The 20,952-nt window shown below is 56.6% G+C and overlaps 1 protein-coding gene across 1 annotated transcript in view; it reads left to right on the forward strand.

Annotated features, from left to right (window-relative positions):
- Window positions 1-733: 733 nt before the first annotated feature.
- The window catches only part of KDM4B (lysine demethylase 4B), a 132,575-nt gene continuing 112,356 nt past the window's right edge, over window positions 734-20,952 (forward strand). Inside the window, exon 1 of the mRNA XM_032307124.1 lies at window positions 734-864. The gene's annotated coding sequence lies outside the window, so the exon portion shown is untranslated. The remainder of the gene's footprint in view (window positions 865-20,952) is intronic.

Below are 20,952 nucleotides of genomic sequence, written 5' to 3' on the forward strand. Positions count from 1 at the left end.
ACTACCCGGTGGGCCTTGAGGCTTTGCAAAGGTTGGTTGATCGCGATGGAAATAAATTTGGCTTTTTGGGGGGCAGACGAGGGACGCTTGCCGCGTGACCTTTTATTTCTCCAGCTCTTCGTTCTCCTGTTTTGCAGAACCGGTTGCACGGGAACTGCTTCCCACGTCAGGACTTAAGGAACTGGGGCTCTCTGCGTCCGAGTTCCGGCCACGGGTCTCGAACCCCTTCCCCGTCCCTCTCGGGCCGGGTGCTGATGTTGTGCTGGGTCTCACGTACTCAGTTGCAGCCTGATAACCGGGGCGGGGCCCGGGCCCTGATTGGCATTCGCCTCAGCCAGTCCGCGCCTCGGGCTCACCCCGTAAGCCAATGCTCACTTGTCCCCGTGCGGTCGTTGGGCGGTCCCCGAGGCGCCCTTGTCAATCCGAGGCCCAGCCGCCGTCGGGTTGGTAGCGGCTGTCTTGCCTGGCGTGCGCCGCTTCCAATGAAAACGGAGCCGGTCACCGGGCACGTGGGTGGGCGCCGGCGTGTCCCGGCCGCTCAGCCAATGGGGGCTTGAGGCCAGCGCTGGCGCCCGCCCAATCGAGGCGCGCGGGGGGCGGGCCGTGCGATGTTGATGGGCCCGGCGTAGGGGAGGGGCGGAGCTGTCAGCGGTAGCCAATGGGCGTGCGGGCGTGGGCTCGGGGCCCAATGGGAGCCAGGGCGGAGCTGGCGCGCGGCCTCATAAGCCCCGCCCGGGGCGCTCGCGGAGGGCTCGGCCGCCAGCGACCGAGCGGGGCCCGGCCCGAGCGGGGCCTGGGGGTGCGACGCCGAGGGCGGGGGAGCGCGCGCCGCTGCTCCGGACCGGGCCGCGCGCGCCGCCTCAGGTGAGCCCGCGGGGAGGCGGCCGCCGCGTCCGAGCTCGGGCCCTGCCGCCGCCGCCGCCGCCACCGCCGCCGCCGCCGCCGCCGCCGCCCCCGCGCCGCGCCCCGGGCTGCGGGCGGGCGCCCGGGACGCGAGGCCCAGGCCTCGGGCGCGGCCTGCTCGGGCCGCGGCCGCCGCGCTTTGTCCCGGCCCGCGAGGCGGTTGGGGGCGTTAACCGCCCGGCCCGGGGGCGCCCGCCGGGCCTCGGGCGGGGGCGGCGCGGCCGGACAATGGCGGGGCCGGGGGCGGGAGGCGGGGGCGTCCGGCCCGGGGCCGGGGGCGCGCGCGGGGGCTGGGCCGGGGCGTCCCCGCCGGCTCTGCACAAAAGATGACAGCGTGGGTGGCCCGGCCCGGCTGGCCCTGCCCGGCTGGGCCCTTCTCTTTTATTATTCACAACAGTCCTGATAATTAAAAAAAAATGAAGAACGAGGCAGAGACCGAGAGCTCGCGAGCGCGAGGGAGCGGGCGATCCCAGGCCCCGGCTGGCCCCTGCCTGCGTTTCCGCCCCTTGGGCTCCCGGCGGGGTCACCGGGGCGCTGCCCGGCCCGGCCGCGGCCCCCGACACGGCCGTCGCTGCACCCCACCCCCCGCCCCGAGACAGCCCCCCGCGCCGTCGCGGCTTCCCAACTCGCTTCCTATCTCCCCGCCCCCTACAATAAGCGTGCAGTCTGGATTTTTAAAATGATTATTAAAATGCGTGTCCACTTGGTAGGCACCTCGCAGCTTCCCGACGCGTCCCCTCAGTGCCTCCCCCTCGGAGCCCCATCGCCATCCCAGAGACCCCCTTCTCTGGAGCAGTCGGTCGTGGAGTCGCTCCCGCCGCGACCGCGATGGGAGCTGGGGGACGGATTCATTCTGCAAGGGACCTGCCCCTCGGCGTGCGGGGGCCCGAGTCCGCGCCCAGGGGGCACGGTGACACCAGGTGGAATGGGGTGCGTGTCCACCTGAGCGCCGTGGATGGTTTTGCGGGCGATTGTCCTCCCCCTGGGGTCGGGCGAGGCGTGGACAGCGCTTCCTGTGTCCCATCTGTTTTGGGCCGGGGGTGGGGGGTTGGGGGGGGATGCTTTTGTGTTAATAATTCAGGTGCATCTGGGGAACTGTTTCCCGAGTTACGAAACTAGTGAGAAGGTGGTTCTGTTCGGTGGAATCCGGTGATCCTGCCGTGTACAGAGTGTGTTCTGGTCGGTGTGTCTCTGTCAGCTGCTTTTATTCAGCAAGTTCCCTCGGGCCCCACGGGGTGCTGGCTCGGTCTTGGGGTCGGAGGATAGTGGGATGCAGTCAAGGCTTGGGGGCCCTGCCCCACCCCTCTGCCTCAACAGCCATTTATGTGCTTGTCCCCAGGCTGGAGAAAGCCCCTAAAACGGGTTCATTAGATGACTCTACGGGCTTCTATCGCTGCCATCCGAGAGCTAATGACTCCCCTAATTCTCAAATAATAGCTTCCTTATGAGGCTCCGGGAGGGTTTGTCAACTCGCTGGTCAGCCTTTTCTCGCCGCCTCTGCAAGAGCTGCGGTCGGCCTCTCCCATCTTTGCAGCCTGGTGTGTGGAACCCTGAAGGACAGAGTGTGAAAGTCGAGGAGTCAACTTGTGATTATGGGAGTCGAGGGTTTCTGAAACTCGCTGGCCCTCTTTCCGGGTTTCTGATTGGATGCTGGGTGAATCTCGGTGTTCCTCCGTTTGTGCCGGGGACACCGCGCCGGTCAGGCTGCCCTGCCCTGGGGGACGTCACTGCTGGGGAGCACAGGGGGTGGTCCCACGGAGGGGGGGTGGCCCAGGGGCACCCAGGTGTGGCCGTGCTTGCATGCACGTCCGGTGTCAGTCGCCGCCCGTGCGTCTGTGTGCACACTCATGGGAGTGTGTAGCTTTTGAGACTCGAAATACCTACAGGTCTTGGAACAATTGATTTTCTCCCATTTTCGGATCCTTTCCTTGTTGGGGGTGGCCTGCTAAGGAGATTGTGGCCTGCTGGTGCCGAAAGGTAGTGCTGATTGGTCATTTAGGACCCCGCCCGGCCTTTGTTGTACTTTTCCTCAGTCCCTGTGCCATCCTGCAGGAGCCCTCTGGGGTGGTCAGCCCCCTCCCCTTCCCTCGCCCCACCCCTGCCGCTCTGTCTGTGCTTGATCCCTGTGCTGCTGCCTCTGCCCTCCCGGGCCCCACCCCTTCCCCTGGAGGGGCTCAGCCATCTGTTCTGGCTTCTGTGTGACACCTGTGAGAAGGCGGGGGTGGTGGGGAACGCTCGAGCGCTGGGACAGGTTATAGAGAATTGCTGACTTGAGGGGGCCTCGGTTCTCATGGGGGGCAAGGGAGAGGTGAGGGTCCTAGGGTGTGAATCCCACCATCCGTGGGGGTCTGGTTCAGGGGATGGGTGGGTGGTGCCGGACTGAGACCCTGGCAGATGAGCCTTTTGAGTGGCCTCCTTCCTGGGCTGTGGAAGCGTGGTGTGGGGTTCAGAGCTCTGTGACCTTGGGCCAGTCACTTGCTCAGGACCAAAGTTAGGGGGTTCATGAAGCCTTCCTAAGTTGGGGGGCGGGGTGAAGAGCGAATGACCTGCTTGCAAAGGGCATGACTGTGGAGGGCCGCACAGACCTGCTGGGTTACCCCTGTGCCTCACCCACAGTCTCGGCGGCCAGGGCTCCTGGCTCTGCTCCAGAGATTGGCTCCGGGGGCTGCCCCCAGGGGCCTCTGTGCCCCAGCTCTTTCCTGCCCCGCCCTGGTGAGGATGCTGGGCAGCAGACGCCAGGGCTGAACCTGGACTCCGTTCTGACCTGCTGCTCTTGGCCGTGTCCCTGGATTCCTGTCCCCCGCTCCGTTCCCCATACAGGCTTCCGCGTGTGAGGGACCAGGTTCACATCCCTCCCCCGGGCCACGTTACGTCCCTTCTCTGGGCCTCGGATTCCTCACCTGTAAAATGGGTGCAGTGAGAACGTATGCTGGGTCGTTGTGGGGGATCAGAGGGGATGAGAAGCACTGAATGCTTTGTGTGGCCCCGGAAGCTGGGAGCTGGACACGGTTGATTACTGGTGTGTGGCATCAGCTCCTGTCAGCGGCTCCCTCTGCCTGTCCACATTCAGTCGGCTTGTCCTCCCTGGGACTGCCCTGGGCACTGTAGGATACTGAGCGGCATCCCTGGCCCCGCCCACTTGATCCCAGGAGCACGCCCACACCCCCGGTGTGACAACCACAAATGTCCTCAGACATTGCCCAGCGTGCTGGGGTGGGTGGGGGGGGGGCACAGTTACCCCCGAAGGAGATCCTGTCACTTAACCTTTAATCCTGCAGCAGCCTGCTATTTGGCTGTGACCCTGCTCTCAAGTTCTGGTGTCCCTTGTCCCCTTCCTCCCCTCTGTCCTTGAATAGAGAGGGGCTTGTGTTTGCAAACAGTGTCTGGCCAAACTCAGCCTGGCCGTCCCAGTCCTTAGTCCTTCCCGGCTGGGCTGGGCTGTCGCTCTGCCTCTGTGGGGCCCTTCCCAGCCTGCAGCTTCCCCTTCAGGAGAGGAGGGCACCCGTGGACTTGCCGGTGTCGCCTGGTGGGCGTGGCCTCACCCCAAGCCTGCCCGGGTGCCCTGCCGAGGCTGGCTTCCACCTGTCACCATAGCCCCCCCCCAGCCCCCACCATACCCCTTCCTGTCACTTTGCTTAACAGTTCTCTTTACGTTGACTCGGAGGTGACTCACTTCTTTAATCTTGCCTTCTCCCAAGCAGTAATGTCCATGAAGTCGTGGCTCCGTTCATACGCTGGTTGCAGACCCTTTGATCCAGAGAAATGGATTTAACTCTGATATTTAAAAAAAATAGGTTTGTGTCACCGCAGTAGGAAGGCCCGAGTGGGTTGATGAATTGATTTTGTTGTTGGATGAGTTGGTTTTTGAGTTTCCTCCTCCACTTTGACTTGGCCTGTTCTGGGAGCAGCTTGCTGGTTAGATAAGGTGTTGCCACGGGTGTGTCACTTTCCACTCCTGCTTCCTCAAGGAGCTTTTAGAAGCTCTAAAAGTGGTCAGCCTCTACTCAGAATGCTCCAGTAGCTTCCTCATGTTCCTGGAAAAAATCGGGAGACCCCTTCCCATGGGCTCTGTGCTCTGTCCTCTGTTGCCTATCCTTTCTCCTTGCCCTACTGTTCCCCCATCCTGCACCTCGGTCATAACCAGTTGCCCTGCCTGCTCTTCCCTGCCCTGCCTCAGGGCCCTTGCACTGGCTTTCCCCTCACTCCTCTTGTCAGCTGACTCCTTGTCTCTTCCTGTCTTCGCTCAGAGGCCGTCCCTGGCCGCGCTGCCTAAACTCCCCCTTGAGCCTCTGTCTCTCCCCATCCTGCCTTTTCTTCTTCGTGTTCAGCACTGCCGTAAACACATAAGTTAATCTCTTTATATATTTATTGTCTGTCTCATCCAGGAGAACAGAAGTTCTTTCTGTAAAGGGTCAGAGAGTCGTAGTTTTGGCTTTGCAGGCCAGTCGGTCCCAACTACACTGCTCTGCCGCTGTGGCCCAGAACTATGGGAACGAATGAATATGCCTGTTTGCCAATAAAGCTTTATTCGTGGTCACAGAATTGGGAATTTCACCCGTGATGAACTGTTTCTCTTCCTTTGATTTTTTTTTTTTTCCCCTCACCCAAACATTAAAAAAAAAGGTCAAAACCATTCTTAGCTCTGAGACTGTAGAGAAGCAGGAGGTGGGCTGCGTTCTAGCTGTGGGCTGTAGTCTGGGAACCCCTGCCGCTGGGCTGTGAGGTGCTTGCTAGAGGAATGACGTGTCTACTGGCTGCTGCGCGTCTCCCCAGCACCTCGGGCGGCGGTTCCTGGCCCGCAGTGCGAGTTCAGTCAACCCTCCTTTGCTGGATGAATGAATAGTCATCTTCCTTTCGTCAAAACAGAGTCCTAGTCTATATTAGAAAAAGAATGGGTTCCAGGTTATTTCAGGGGAAATATAAGAAAATGTTATGGCCCAGTCCACCCAAACAACCCCAAAATGAAGGAGGAAAAAAAGTCTGTGAACAGGAGGAAATATATTGCTATGTGCGGTACACGAGACCCCCCCCCCACCTTGCATGCCACCCCCCAGAAGATTAGGAAAAAATGTTCGCAAAAGATGGGGAAGGAGGCTTCTTGGCGTAAGGAGTTTAGTTTTGGCCTGGCAGAGGGTGAGGGCTTAAGAGGAAGACGAGTTTCCCAACCATTTTATTTTGTAAGCATCTGACCCATCCTCTTGACCAATACCTGTGCCCTCGTCAGAGGGGGTGGCGGAGTCCTGTGGGGTGGTTTTCTTTTCTTTTTCTTTTTTTAAAGACTTTATTTATTTGATAGAGATCATAAGTAGGCAGAGAGGCAGGCAGAGAGAGAGGAGGAAGCAGGCTTCCTGCTGAGCAGAGAGCCCGATGCGGGGCTCGATCCCAGGACCCTGAGACCATGACCTGAGCCGAGGGCAGAGGCTTTAACCCACTGAGCCACCCAGACGCCCCGTGTGGGGTGGTTTTCATAGTCACCGGCTGCTCCAGGTCACTGGGGACAGTTGGAAGAGGTGGCTTCGTGGACGTGAACATTGAGCCGTGTGGGGTGGGCGGGCCACAAGGTGACTGTTGGATGACTGTGGTGGGCCCAGGAGTGCACCCGGCGGCCGCACTGGCTCCCTCTTGCTCCTCCAGCACGACCGTGGCGGGAGGACAGCGGCTGGCTGGGTTTCCGAGCCAAGGACATCTTCAACGACTTGGATTTGGTACCGTCCCAGGAACGTTCTGACTCGTGAGAGAAGCATGATTTGCGCTCACGCCTTCTTTAGTTGATGGAAAGAAACAGTCTGGAGAGGGTTCCAAAGGTGCCCGTCCTTTTTGGCCTCTCTCTGTCTTTCTGCGCCTCTCCATCTCTCTCTCCCTCCTTTCTTGCCCTCCCCTTGCTTCTCGCCACCCCCCCACCCCCCGGTCCCAGCGAGTGCATGTAGGCAGGCATGGGTGGGCGCGGGCGGCATCGTCGGAGCGTGTGTGTGGAGCTGGCTTCCCCCGACCGGCGGCTGTGCTTTTGGCAGCCGTCAAGCGCAGAACTGTCCCGTCGCTGTGGGTCGGAGCTGGAGGCCTCGAGTGGGTCTGTGCAGTGGGCAGAGAGTGCGGAGGACAGAGAGTGAGCAGGCTGCGCCCTCTGCGTGGGTCTGCGGGTACGGATCAGGGCGGTTAACTGCGTCGGATTTGGTGCTGGTTTGGTGACCCCTGATCAGTTACATTTCTCAGGTGAGCCTGGACAGCGAGCCGCGAAGGGGTGATCTCTAGCTGGGGCGCTCCAGATTTGCCCCCAGATGATGGCACGTTTGCGACAGCTTCGGGCAGAGGTGGGCCCGGCTGCCTGGTTTCACGGCTGCTCGCTCCGGGCTCCTGGAAGGGAACATGGGAGAGATGGTTTGGGTACGGCAGCTGGCGGTGCATCTGGAGTTGTGCTTCATGCGGAAGAAGCCGGGGCGTGGGTCCCCGAGGCCTCTCTGACCAAGGGCCAGCCCGAAGCCAGCAGCAGGCTCAGGGGTGGCCTGATGATGGGGGTGTGCGGGGATCCCCAGACCTCGCGTGGGGTGGGAGTGGGCCGCACGCCCTGGCATTTCTGGGCAGCCCGGACAGCGGCCTGGGAGCTGGCTGGGGCGGTTTCCTCTCAGTCACCCCAAATGAGTGAGGGGGACCCTGGCTGGCTGGGCGTCTGGACTGGGAGAGTCTGTCATCTTGCTGTTGGCCCCTTCAAATGCCCACGGTTCCCCTGGTGTCTCCTTTAAAACCCCGTCTAGCAGGAAGAGCCGGCCCCTGGTGTGGCGGGCCTCCGGCTCAGGTCGGCGGCCGCATGGATCTGATTATCCCGGTCACGAGGCGAGCGGCCTGCCCGCGTCTAGCTTGCGTGAGTAAAGCCCCTGGAATTTAAACTCTTGATTCACTGTGTTATTCCAGCTCCGTGTCCCTGAGGAAGAGTAGGGAGTCGGGAGAGAAAGCTCGGTCAGTGACACCCCCGTTTTGGAGAGAAGGTGTCGTGTCGCCCTCTCTTCCCGGTTGCAGCGCGTGGAAGCCGCAGCATGGTCTGGGCTGTGCCTGCGTCCTCGTGTCCTGCCGGCACCAGAGGCGGGGCAGAGCCTCGGCTCCCGGGCAGCGTCGCTGGGCGAGGACCCGGCTGCTCTGTGCCTGGAGCGCCTCTCGCTGGGCCCCACGGAAGGAAGGCGGGTGGTCGGACAGATGGCGGCGGGGAGCTCGCCGACCGCTAAGCCCTGCAGCCGGGGGGCGCGGCCGGTGCCGGCGGACCCTCACGTGGAGCGGGGGCGCAGCGGCCTCTGCAGACACCCCAGCTGCGTGGCCCACCAGCCTCGAGGCAAAGTGCAAAATCAGGAATCCCAGAAGGCTCCTCACATGTGGCCCTGGGCCTGCTGACCTGTGACTCCTCTCCGTGACCCAGGCGGGGCCGTGGCTTCCTAGCAGATGCGCGGCCGTGGGAGCCCTGGCGCCATCTGAGGGCACCTGCCAGTATGTGGAGCGTGACAGTTGTCAGCCCTGCCTGTGTCTGGCCAGGTGCTGGTGGCGACCGGGCGAGCAGCGTCTCCGGCCCACAGGGGTCATGGCCCGTAGCGGAAGGCAGAGCAGCTGCGGGGCCCAGAGGGGACCAGGGGAGCAGAGCTCACAAGATGCATAGAAACCAAGCCGGTGGAAACACGGGGCAAGGGTGGCATCTGCTGGCTTGGGTGGTGGCCAGGAAGATGACGGAAGAGTCACCACTTGAACCGAACCTTGTCATTGTGGGCGCTGATGGACTGGCAGGCAGTGGAAGCGGGGGGAACTTGGAGGGGGTGTTTGGGGCTGTGGCCTTGGGGACTTGTGTGAAGACCACGGGGGGAGGCAGGGAAGCCCGCCTGTCTCTTGGGTGTCTTTCCTTCCCCAGCTCCCCACACCAGGCTCCAAGGGGTTCAGGGGAGAGGGAGCCCTCGAGGATCCCAGCGTCTAAGACCAGAGCTGTTCAGGCCACCGGGGAGAGCCACAGGATAGCTGCCCATCGATTGGCTCTGGGAGGCTGACTGGACCCTGAATCTTCTAGAGCTGTCCCTCGTAAAGTCCTCCTGCCCTGTCCTCATTTTGTGTATGTATTTTCAAAGTAAATCCTGTGCCCAGCATGGGGCTCAAACTCATGACCCCAAGACCAAGAATTGCATATTCTACAGATTGAGCCAGCCAGGTGCCCCTTAAGAAAATCTATCTGATATATATAAGGTATTGTTTATTTGACAGAGATCGCGAGAGAAAGCGCACAAGCAGGGGGAAGGGCAGAGGGAGAGGGAGAAGCAGGCTCCCTGCTGAGCAAGGAACCCCATGTGGGGCTCGATCCCAGGACCCTGGGGTCATGACCTGAGCCAAAGGCAGACATTTAACCGGCTGAGCCACCCAGGCACCCCTCATACTTTTATTGAGATGTTCACATATCAGAACACTCACCCTTTTCAGTGGACAAATTTGTTGTTTTTTAGAGCATTTATAGAGCTGTGTAGCCATCACAACTATCAGATTCCAGAACATTCCAGAACCTCAGAAGGAAATACCATACCTGTTAGTCACTCTCCCCTGCCCCCCAACCCCCAGCCCCCACAAACTCCCCCCACCCATCTCTGTATGAGCCTGTTCTAGACATTCTACAGAAATGGACTCACACCCCGTGTGGCATTCTGTGTCTCATTCTCTCCCTGACCATCTGTGCGGGGAGGGGAGGCTGGCCCTCAGGGTGCGGAACGGGTTCTGGAGATGAGGGTCAGGCACGATGACCCAGCTCACTGTGGGGGTGCTCGGGCAGCCCTTTGCGTGCCCAGTTCTGGACTCCTGTGTTCAGTGCTGGGTCCTCACCTGCCTGCCCTCCCCTTGCTCCAGCCCGGGCTGCCCCAGTGGCTCCCCTGCAGGACCTCTCTGCGCAGAGCAGGGCCTCCGAGTGTCTCCCGCATGGAGCAGCGTGGTCCTGCGCGTGTGGCTCTGGTTTATCCATTTCCTGGGTCCTGTAGGTTCACCTCCTGGTTGGTAGGCCTAGGGCCTCCCTGCCCGGCATCTGCCAGGGCTTGGCCCAGAAAGGGGTGTCCTGGTTCCTGCTGGCCTGGTTGGTCATTCATCGTCCAAACCTGAGTGGGCCTCCCTGAGAGCTTCATGTGGCTCGGGAGAAGCCCCACTCGTGCCCTCCTTTCTGAGATGCCCCCCACCCCTGCAATCTCGCCAGCAGCTTTTAAAGTGAGCTGCATCATTTGGGCCCCTTTCCTCTCTTGGTCCGGCTGGCCCCAGCCTTCCCAGGGGTGTGAATTATCTCTTCGAAGGCAGCGACTGGGTAGCTAAGTGTCCCCTAAGTCCTTGCAGGACCCCATGAAGCCCACTAGCCCGAGAGTTGCAAGTGGGCCTCCGTTCCTGCCCAGGTGTTCCCCCATCCCTCTGAGTTAAAGCGGTCAGTGGGTGCCCCCTTGCCCTCCAGGGGGAGTGGCCTCACCACCCTGGGAGATCCCGAAATGCAGCTGGGCTCACCGGGGAAGGGTGAGGGCCTCGAGGGGTGTGTATTTGCAGCAGCACACAGCCGGACGGCTGCGCCCCCTCCCACGTGCCTGGCCGGTGCCTTCCCTGTGGGGGCAGTGCCGCCCACCTGCGTGTGTGTGCCCTTCTGTCCCCCGCCCCCCCCCCCCCCGGCAGAGGACACCTGTGAGCCCCGGGGGTCCCAGGCCCATGTGAACACTCCCTGAATGTCAGGTGACAAAGTTGGTCCCGTGCCTCACACCATACACAAAAACTCCAGAAGGCTCAGTGACCTGAATGTGAGACGTGAAAAGACATGTTTTCCCAAGGCAGTGCCGTCCAGTAAAGAGGCAAAGCAAGAAGACCCTTGTGTAAGTGCAATTTTTACAGTAGTTACATCGGAAGGTAAAAGGAAACAGACGAAATTAATTTGATTAATGTATTTTTATTGAACCCTGTGTACCTAAAATGTTCGCGTTTTTAACATGTGATTACTGTGAAAATAGTCATGGGGTTGTTTTATGCTCCTCTGTGTTGTCTTGGTACTGAGTCTTCAGCGGCGGCTGTCTTTCTCGCTCAGTGCTGCCCCCCCCCCCGGGCCAGTTCTTTGGGGGGCCCCCTCCATCCCTGGATGAGCTGATCACCGGGATGGGGTCGGGGACGCTGGCCGTGGGGGTTCCTGGCGCTTAGTGGAGACTGGGCTCTTCCACCTGCCTCCTGTTTCTGCCCGCCTTCCCGGTCGGTCAGAGTTTCAGAGCTCTGGGCCTCTGGCTGGAGAGACAAGACAGAGCCAGCAGAAACCGGCTGTGGTCGCTGAGGTGTGTAGGGGCAGGGCGGTGACCACTGCAGGGGGGTGCGGCCAAGGGAAAGCCCTTTGTGGGGGCCCATGGGAGGCCCTGAGCCTTTCATGGAGGAGGTAGAAATCAAGCCAGCATTTGGAGGAGGAGGCGGCTGTGGGCCCGACCCAGAGGTCAGGACGGCCTGCCTCGGGGAGGGCAGGGGCTGAGCCCTGGAGGGCCCCGTTTTGGGGTGCTGTAGTACGGAAGTGGAAACAGCCGGAGTCCGGGCTCTTTGAGGGCCGTGGCTGAGCCAGCCTGCAGTGCCGCCTCTCCCTCTGGGCTGTTGGGCCCCACGGTCATGGTTCCGACCCTTCCTGTGCAGCCCTGCAAGGCCGCCTCTCACGTTTTACAGGAACAGAGAACCTCGTCCCTGCTGTGAAGGCCGATGAGTCCCCGTGGCTGAGCCCAGGGTCGGGCTTGTGTGGCCGGGATGTGGGCTGTGCTGGGGAGCTGGGTGCTTAGCGCTCGAGCTGCTTCTGGTAGGGCCTCGCAGGAGCCTGGAATGCCGTGTTGGCCGTGGGTTCTCCCAGGAGAGAGACTCGTGGAGAAGCGGCGCTGGGAAATTGCACCTCCCAGCTGCCACCAGTCTTAAATGGCCTGAGGTCTCAAGGCAGGATGGCCAAAGGGGTGAGCAGCCAGAACGTGTACCCACGTGGCCACTGCTCCTGCCCCCCCCCCCCCCCCGCCACCCCGGGTCTGTGTCCTTATCTCCAAGACGGGGCCCACGGCGAAGGTCTCCGCTGAGTTGAGTCGGCACCTGCAGATCCTTTCATGGAATAATTCCTACCCCAGGGCTTTGCTCCCAGGGGATGCTGGGTAGCGCCTGTGACATCTGTGGTCGACAGGAGTTGGGGGTTGCCGCTCAAGCCCCCACGGTGGGTGCCCAGGACGGCCCCACAGAGAGCGACAGGCCCGGCCCCATGAGCCTTCAGGCGATCACGGTAACAGCTTCCCCTGAGCGTCTGTCTCTCCTCGCCCGCGAATCGAGGTATCGCCACCAGAATTTCTAAAACCACTTCCCATTCCAGAGTCGCCCGTGGTTTTCCCCCCGCTCTTCCGTAGTTCTGGGAAGGGAGCTCAGGAACAGTCAAGGTTATTAGAAGGTGCCTTGAAAATAAGTTTGTTTTTTCTTCCTCTGGAGCTTCTTTCTTTTAATGGGGCAGGTGGGAGGGTTTGACCGAGGATTCATGGACCAGGAAGCAGGGGCCTGTTCCCTGGGGACGCGGGACCGGAGGCAGCCAGGCCAGAACTCGGAGTCCTGTGGCCTGTTCCACATGCCTCATTGGATTTTCCCCTCCAGTGAGCTTGGGGCTGCCGTAAAAATGAGCCTGGAGCCGCCAGCCTGGAAAACCGGCGTCCTGGGCTGAATGGTGCTGCCCGGGTTGGTCTGAGGGCTCAGGCCAAGCACGTGGATTTCGCAGAGCAGCTCTGGGGGTTGGCATCTTGGTGAGGCTTTGTGTCCCTCAGCTGCCACGTGTCCTTGGCGCGGCCCCCACGACATGGGGCACTGGGAGCTGCTGCCTCGGGGTCCCAGCACCTGGTCCTTGAAGCCCCAGGTCTCCCTGTATTAATTAACTTGGCCTTTAACCAAAAGAAGGCCTGGGAATGTTGGGGTCAGCCGGGTCTCATGGCTGTGTTCCTAACAAGCCTGCCGGAGGGGTCTTCTGTTACAAACGTAACTCATCTCAACGGTAGAAAGCTCAGCAGTGCTGTTGAGACAAAACCCAAAGAGACGAGGTGTTCTCTAGTCCCTGGGAGCATCCGATGTGTGCGCCTGTTCCGGTGGACTTCGGGAGAACCCTCTGTGCTCCTGGGGGCCAGTGGTCGGTTCAGGGCTGATGGGATGTCCTGCTTGCCCTGAGGCCTGAGGCGGTAGCTGGGGAGGCCGGCGTCCTGCCGGTAGCGGGTAGGGGTGCCTGGTGCCTGAGATACTGCTAGTGCTCGGGTGAACCGGGCTGGCGAGAGCATCCAGTCCCCAGGCCAGAGCTGTCCCTGGGGACTCGGACTGGGCCCATGGAGGAGGGGCCTGGTGGGGCTTCTCCAGCGACTGCCAGAACTCTCCACCCTTGGCCTCCGTATGTCTGCGTTTGGGATTTCCACCCTGGGTGTGGAACAGCCCCATGGCATAAGACAGGGCCTCTCCAGCTCTTATCAGTCCCCCGAATACCGGCCTTGCACGCTGAGGCGCACGGCCCCCCCTTGCTGGCTCCTGCGTGAGGCTGGCCCGGAGCTCTGGTGGCCGTGGGACCTGGAGAGGGGACTGGCTGGGGGTCCCATAGCCGCCCCCACTGTGTCCAGGAATCCCTCATAGTCCAGGTGCTCGGAAGGACTTGGTTGGGGTCTTGAGTCAGTGCCGAGAATGGGACCCCAGCTCCCAGACTGCTCTGCCCCTGACCTGGCGCGGACGTTGGTGCCTCTCTGGGCCTTGGCACCCGCACGTCCTCTCCTCACTAGAGGTAAATGGGGTGAGGCACGGTAAGGAGCATTCAGCGGCGGGGGGGGGGGGGCTCTCTTTCCTGGCCAGCCGGTGGGAGCTTCAGTGCTTAGAATGAGCTGACTCCTCCAGCCCCAACTTTGTAGGAGATAACAGAGGCAGACTGCAGCCTGGCGGCCTGCCAGACGTCTCCATGCTTTACTGCTCAGGCTGGGTGCTAAGTAGCCAGCAAGGAAGAGATGGCCCCTGGGTGCTGAAGCAAAGGAGTGATTTGACTGGGAGAGACAAGGGGTGATGGTGCTTTAACTGGGTGGACAGGAATCCGCTCCCAGGAGGGGACATTTGGGCAGAGAGCTGAATGAGTAGGAGGTGCCAACCTTGAGGAGATCTGGAACAGGAGGTTCCACGTGGAAGAACAAATAGTACATGCAAAGGTCCTGAGGCAGAAATGAGCTTGGCATGTTTGAGGATTGGAAGGAGTCCCATGTAGCTGGAACATGATGAGCTGGCAGGAGAGCAGTAGGCGCTGAGGTTCAGAGAGGCCAGGCCAAGTGGCTCTGCCCCTCAGGCTGCAGGGAGCCAGACCCCATGAAAGGCAGGGAGAAGCCTGGGGAGCGGATGATGAAGGCAGAGATTTATGTGTTTTCAGACACCCCTCTGGTGGCTGTTGGGAGTAAAAGGCAGGGAACTCCAGCAGGCATCCAGGGTCCTGACCCCAGGAGCCGTGACAGTGGCTCTGAAGAAGGTGGTCTGGTCTGAGGGGAAGGAGGACTGGATTGGGGGGGGGAGGGGGGGCGGATATGGAGGCAGCAGACCAGTGAGGCGTCAGGAGAGGATTGGATGTGTGGGGGAAGAGGAATCGGTGCTGACTCCCAGGTTGGAACAGCTGATTTCAACCCTGCTCCATCCTTTCTCCCAGCTGTGTGACCTTGGGCAAGTCACTTAACCTCTCTGGGCCTCATCTTCCTTATTGGTGATCTATAACATAAAGGTGCCTACCTGAGTTGTGATTGGAGGAGTTTGTAGACGGGGACCAATTGGCACAGTGCTCCAGGTACGGGCCTGTCTCCGCGTGGACGCCGGGCCCAGAACGGAAGGCCCTGGGGGCGCTGGCTTCTTGTTCTTCCGGGATGACCGGGCAGGGTTGGGCCGTATGAGCTCCTCCCACTGGTTGTGTCAACCCGTCTTCCCTAGCTTTATTGTTCTCCCTTTTAAACGTTTTTAAGATTTTATTTATTTATTTGCGAGAGTGAGCGAGTGAGAGAGCACAGACCACGGGGCGGGGGAGAGGGAAAGGCAGGCTCCCTGTTGAGCAGGGAGCCCGATGCGGGGCTCCATCCCTGGGCGCTGGGATCACGACCTGAGCTGAAGGCAGATGCTCAACTGACTGGGCCCTACAGGCGCCCTACATTTTCTTGTTGAGAAAGAGTTGAGACCTTGGTGTGAGAGCAGATCGTTTTTCACCTGGAAATGGGGGCTCTGTGAAGGAGAAACCTCCCACAGAAGGCAGGACTCCAGAAGCTTTGCAGAAATTCCCTGCCCGTGAGCAGTTCAGGGTTCTGGTCTGGAATGCGGGCTTGGGGGTGGGTGGGTCCTGGCAGGGTTGGTTGCTTTGGCTGAAGGAGAGATGCGGTGTGGGACGTGAGAGCCTGGTGGGGCAGAGCTCATTTTAGACACCAGGCGCATAAGGCAGATCTCACACGCTGCTGGGAATACATTATTCAAGGCGGCATTCAGACCGCCCTGTGTCTCTTCGGGGTCTGTGCTGTGAAAACACTCGGGCAGCTCTGGTGGCCTCTCTGGCTGCTGTTTGGGGAGCTTATCAGGCCAAAGGGGGGCAGTCTTGATGACGGTGCGGTTGAAGGGTGTTTGTAAGTCTGGATGGAGAAGGGCCTTGTTGGTGGCTGTCACTGTGTTGGTTCCAGGTATTTCATGTTTTAAGCTTTTTATTCTGGAGGCTTGGAGCACATACAGGGGTAGACAGAATAGGGCGACGAACCCACTTGTCCCTGTCACCCAGCCCCAGACCATCCACCCACATGACAGGCTGCCCTTCCATCACGCCGTGCATATGAAATATCCTAAGTGGTTTTTTTGAACTTCATATTTTTCAAGAGTTAGACTCCCAAGAAGTTGCAAAAATGGTCCAAAGAGGGGCTCCTGGATGGCTTAGTGAAGCATCTGAGTTTGGCTCAGGTCATGATCCCTGGGGTCCTGGGATCGAGCCCTGCATTGGGCTCCCTGTTTGGCAGGAAGCCTGCTTCTCCTTCTCCCACTCCCCTTGCTTATGTTCCCTCTCTCGTGTCTCTCTCTCTGTCAAAAAAAAAAAAAAAAAAAAAATCTTAAAAAAAAAAAATGGTACAGGGTGCCTGGGTGGCTCAGTGGGTTAAATCTTCTGCCTTCAGCTCAGGTCATGCTCTCAGGGTCCTGGAATCGAGCCTCGCCTCAGGCTCTCTGCTTAGCAGGGAGCCTGCTTCCCCGCGCCCCCACCCCACTGCGTCTCTGCCTACTTGTGATCTCTCTCTCTGTCAAATAAATAAATGAAAATCTTTAAAAAAGAATGGTATAAAGAGATCCCATATACTTTTCACCCATCTTCCTTCAGTGGCGACAATTTATTATAGCTACAGTCCATTGTCAAGACTAGGAAATTGACATTGGCATAACATATCCCGGGCCTGACTGGGATTCTACCAGTTTTTATCGTGCACTCACTCTTTTGTATGTCTGAGTGACATCAGCTGCAGGATTTGTGTAACCCTCGTCACACTCGAGATACAGAGCTGTCCGGTCCACACGAACGAGCTTGCTTGTGCTCCCCCTCGGAGTTACTCCCCACTCCGGCGCTCACCTCCCCACCCCGGGTCCCTGCTATCATTGATCTGTTCTCTATAATCTAGTCATTTCGAGAACGTTATGGGATCATACATCATGTGTCGCCTTTGGGGATCCAAATTGTTGCCTGCATCAGTAGTCCATTGCTTTTTATCGCTCGGCTTTCCATGCTGATTTTATTTTACAATCCTCGATTTCTGTGAGGTGAGCGGTGTTGACAGTGTCTCATCTCTCATTCCCGATTTGAGCCACCGGAATCTTTTCTTCTTGCTCGATCTGCCTAAAGGTTCATTAATTTTGTTGATCTTTTCATGGAACTAGCTCTTGCATTAGTTGGTTTTCTCTTATACTGTTCGTTTCTGCTCTGGTCTTTATTATTTCCTTCTTACTGATTGCTTTGGGTTTGGTTTGCTTTTCTTCTGGTGTAAGGTACAAGTTTGGGTTGTTGATTTGCGAGGTCTCTTCTGTTCCTACCGGCAGCTGTGACTTTCCCCCGAAGCACTGCTTTGCTGTGTCCTGGTAAGTTTTGGTTTAGTTTGTCTTCATATTCATTTACCTCGAAGTGTTCGTGAATTTCTCTTGTGATTTCTTCTTTCACCCATCGGTTATTTAAGAGTATTTTTTGGCGGGGGTGGGGAGCGTCTGGGTAACGCAGTCACTTAAGCCTCCGACTCTTGGTTTCAGCTCAGGTCGTGATCTCAGGGTTGTGGGATCAAACCCCCGTGTCAGGCTCTGAGGTCAGCAGGGAGTCGGCCTGGCTCTCTCTCCCTCTCTCTTTGTGGCACACACATGTGCTTTCTCTCTCAAATAAATAAATCTTAAGAAAAAGAGTGTGTTTTTAAAATTTCCACACATTTGTAAATCCGCAAATTTCTTTTTGTTACTGATTTGTAATTTTTGGTGTGGTCAAAGAAGCTGCTTTCTATGATTTGAATTCTTGTTAATTTAAATGAGGCTTGTTTTATCGTCTAACATATGGTCTGTCTTGGAGAACGTTTCGTCTGTACTGAGAAGAAAGTGTATTTTGCAGCTCTTAGTGGGGTTCGGCACATGGCTGTTGTTGTAGTGCTGCTCAGGACGTCTCTTGGTTGTTCCTGCCCGGCTGTTTGACCCATTGTCGAAAGTGGGGTATTGTGGTCTCCAACCATTTTTCTTGAGTTGTCTGTTTCTCCCTTCATTTCTTTCTTTCTTTCCTTTTTTTTTTTTTTTTTTAAGATTATTTATTTATTTATTCGACAGAGAGATCGCAAGTAGGCAGAGAGGCAGGCAGAGAGAGAGGAGGAAGCAGGCTCCCTGCTGAGCAGAGAGCCCGATGTGGGGCTCGATCCCAGGATTCTGAGATCATGACCTGAGCTGAAGGCAGAGGCTTAACCCGCTGAGCCACCCAGGCGCCCCTTTCCCTTCATTTCTGTCAGTTTTTGCTTCATGTATTTTGGGATGTGTTATTAGGTGCACACAAGTTTATAATTGTTACATCTTCCTGAGGGATTGGCTTTTGTAGCATTATAAAATGTCCATCTTTTACGAACATTTTTGTTTTACAGTGGGCTTGTGTGGTATTGGTGAAGCATTCTTCCAGTCGCTGTCTGTGCACCGTACTTTCCCCCCATCCTTTTATTTGCAAGCTACTTACATCTTTGAGTCTAAAGAGTGTTTCCTGTAGACAGTGTAGAGTTGGGTCACATTTTGTTTTTGGTTTTTCCACTTTGACAGCCTCCTTTTGTAAAGTTTTTATTTAAATTCCAGTTCGGGGCGCCTGGGTAGCTCAGTGGGTTAAGTGTCTGCCTTTGGCTCAGGTCTTGATGCCGGAGTCCGGGGATGGAGCCCCGCATCGGGCTCCCATTTCCACAGGGAGTCTGCTTCTCCCTCTGACCTTCTCCCCCTGTCATGCACTCTCTCTCTCTCTCTGTCTCTCTTTCTCTCAAATAAATAAAAAAATCTTTAAAGAATCATAATAAAAAAATAAAAAAAAAATTCCAGTTAGTTAACATGCAGTGTAATGTTAGTTTCGGGTTAGAATTTCATGATTCGACACTTGCATATGTACCCAGTTTGATCTCAAGTACATTTTTTAACCCCCATCCCCTATTTCAGCCCAGCCCCTGCCCACATCCCCGCTGGTAACCCGTCAGCGTGTTCTCTGTAGTGAAGAGTCCGTTTCTTGGGGGCACCTGGGTGGCTCAGTCGGTTAAGCATGTGCCTTCAGCTCGGGTCATGATGCCGGAGTCCTGGGATCGAGCCCCACATCGGGCTCCCTGCTCCGTGGGGACTCTGCTTCTCCCTCTGCCCCTCCCCCGCTTGTGCTCTTTCAAGGAAATAAATAAAATCTTAAAAAGTTTGTTTCTTGGTTTGCCTTTCTCCCTTTTCCTTTTGCTCACTCGTTTTGTTTCTTAAATCGCACATATGGGTGAAAACGTGTGGTATTTGTCCTTCTCTGACTTACTTCACTTGGCAGAATACACTCTGACCGTGTCCATGTTGTTGCGAACGGCAGCATTTCATTCTTTTTCGTAGCTGAATAATACTCCATTGTCGTGATAGACCACCTCTTTATCTGTTCATCAGTGGATGGACGCATGGGCTGTTCCCATAGTTTTGCTATTTTTTTTTTTAAGATTTTTTATTTATTTATTTGACAGACAGAGATCACAAGTAGGCAGAGAGGCAGGCAGAGAGAGAGAGGAAGGGAAGCAGGTTCCCTGCTGAGCAGAGAGCCCGACGCGGGGCTCGATCCCAGGACCCTGAGATCATGACCCGAGTCGAAGGCAGAGGCCCAACCCACTGAGCCACCCAGGCACCCCAGTTTTGCTATTGTTGATCATGCTGCTGTTAACATCGGGGTTCACGTATCCCTGCATATCAGTACTTTTGTATTCATTGGGTAAATACCTCGTTCTGTTTTCAACTTCCGGAGGCACCTCCATACCGTTTCCCAGAGCGGCTACGGCCGTCTGCGTTCCCGGCTGCAGTGCGCGAGGCTCCCCTCTCCACTCCTCGCCAAGACTGTTGTTTTCTGCGGTGCTGGTTTGAGCTCTCCTGACAGGTGTGAGGTGCTAGCTCATCGTAGTTTTGATTTGCATCTCCCTGATGGTAAGTGGCGATAAGCATCTTTTCGTGTGTCTCTTGGCCATCTGGATGTTGTCTTTGGAAAAACGTCTGTGGTTGGCTTCTGCCAAGTTTGGAATTCGATTATTCATTTTTTTGGGTGTTGAGTTTAATATGTTCTTTATATATTTTGGATACTAACCGTGTGTTGGATGTATTATTTGTGAGTATCTTCTCCCATTCCCTAGGTTGTCTTTTGGTTTCCTTGGTCGTTTCCTTTGCTGCAAGGAAATTTTTAAATTTTATTTATTTTTATTATTTATTTTTTAAAAGATTTTCTATCTTTATTTTCAGAGGGAGCGAGAGAGTGCACATACGCGTGCGTACATGTGTGGAGGGGGAAGGGCAGAGGGAGAGAGGCAGACTCCCTGCTGAGTGGGGACCTGACATGGGACTTGATCTCACGACCCTGAGATCATGACCTGAGCTGAAATCAAAGAGTCAGATGCTCAACCCACTGAGCCACCCAGTTGCCCTGAAGCTTATAATTTTGATGAAATCCCAATAGTTTTATTTTTGCTTTTGCTTCCCTTACCTTTGGAGACGTGTCTAGTACGAAGTTGCTTTGGCTGATGTCAGAGAGGTTATTACCTGTGTTCTCCTCTAGGATTTTTATGGTTTCATGTATCACATTGGGGTTTTTCATTCATTTTGAGTTTTTGTGTGTGTGTGTGTGTGGTTTAAGAAACGGGTCCAGTTTCACTCTTCTGCATGTGGCCGTCCGGTTTTCAGCACCATTTGTGGTAGAGACTGCCTTTCCTGCTTCGTTGAAGATTAGTCAACCATATAATTCTGGGTTAATTTCTGGGTTTCCTCTTCTGTTCTATTGATCTGTGTGTTTGTTTTTGCACCGGTACCATACTGTTTTGATCACTACAGCTTTGTAATATAACTTGAAGTCTGTAATTGTGATGCCACCAGCTTTGGTTTTCTTTTTCAACATTCCTTTGGCTGTATGGGGTCTTTTGTGGTTGCATACACATTGTAGGATTGTTTGTTCTAGCTCTATGTAAAACGTATTGGTATTTTGGTGGGGATGGCATTAAATGTGTCGATTGCTTTGGGTACTATAAACATTTTAACAGTGTGTGTTCTCCAGTCCAGGAGCATGCAATGTCTTTCTTTTTGTGTGATCTTCAATTTCTTTCACAAGTGTTCTGTAGTTTTCAGAGTACAAGTATTTTACCTCTTTGGTTAGGTTTATTCTTAGGTATCTTATTATTTTGCATGCAGTTGTAAATGGATTGATTCCCTAATTTCTCTTTCTGCTGCTTCATTGTTGGCAGATAGAAATGCAACAGATTTCTGTACCTTGAATTTTGTATCTTGCAGCTGTACTGAATTCATGTATCAGTTCTATCA

Source organism: Mustela erminea, chromosome 1 (assembly GCF_009829155.1).
Source record: "Mustela erminea isolate mMusErm1 chromosome 1, mMusErm1.Pri, whole genome shotgun sequence".
Classification (NCBI taxonomy): domain Eukaryota; kingdom Metazoa; phylum Chordata; class Mammalia; order Carnivora; family Mustelidae; genus Mustela; species Mustela erminea.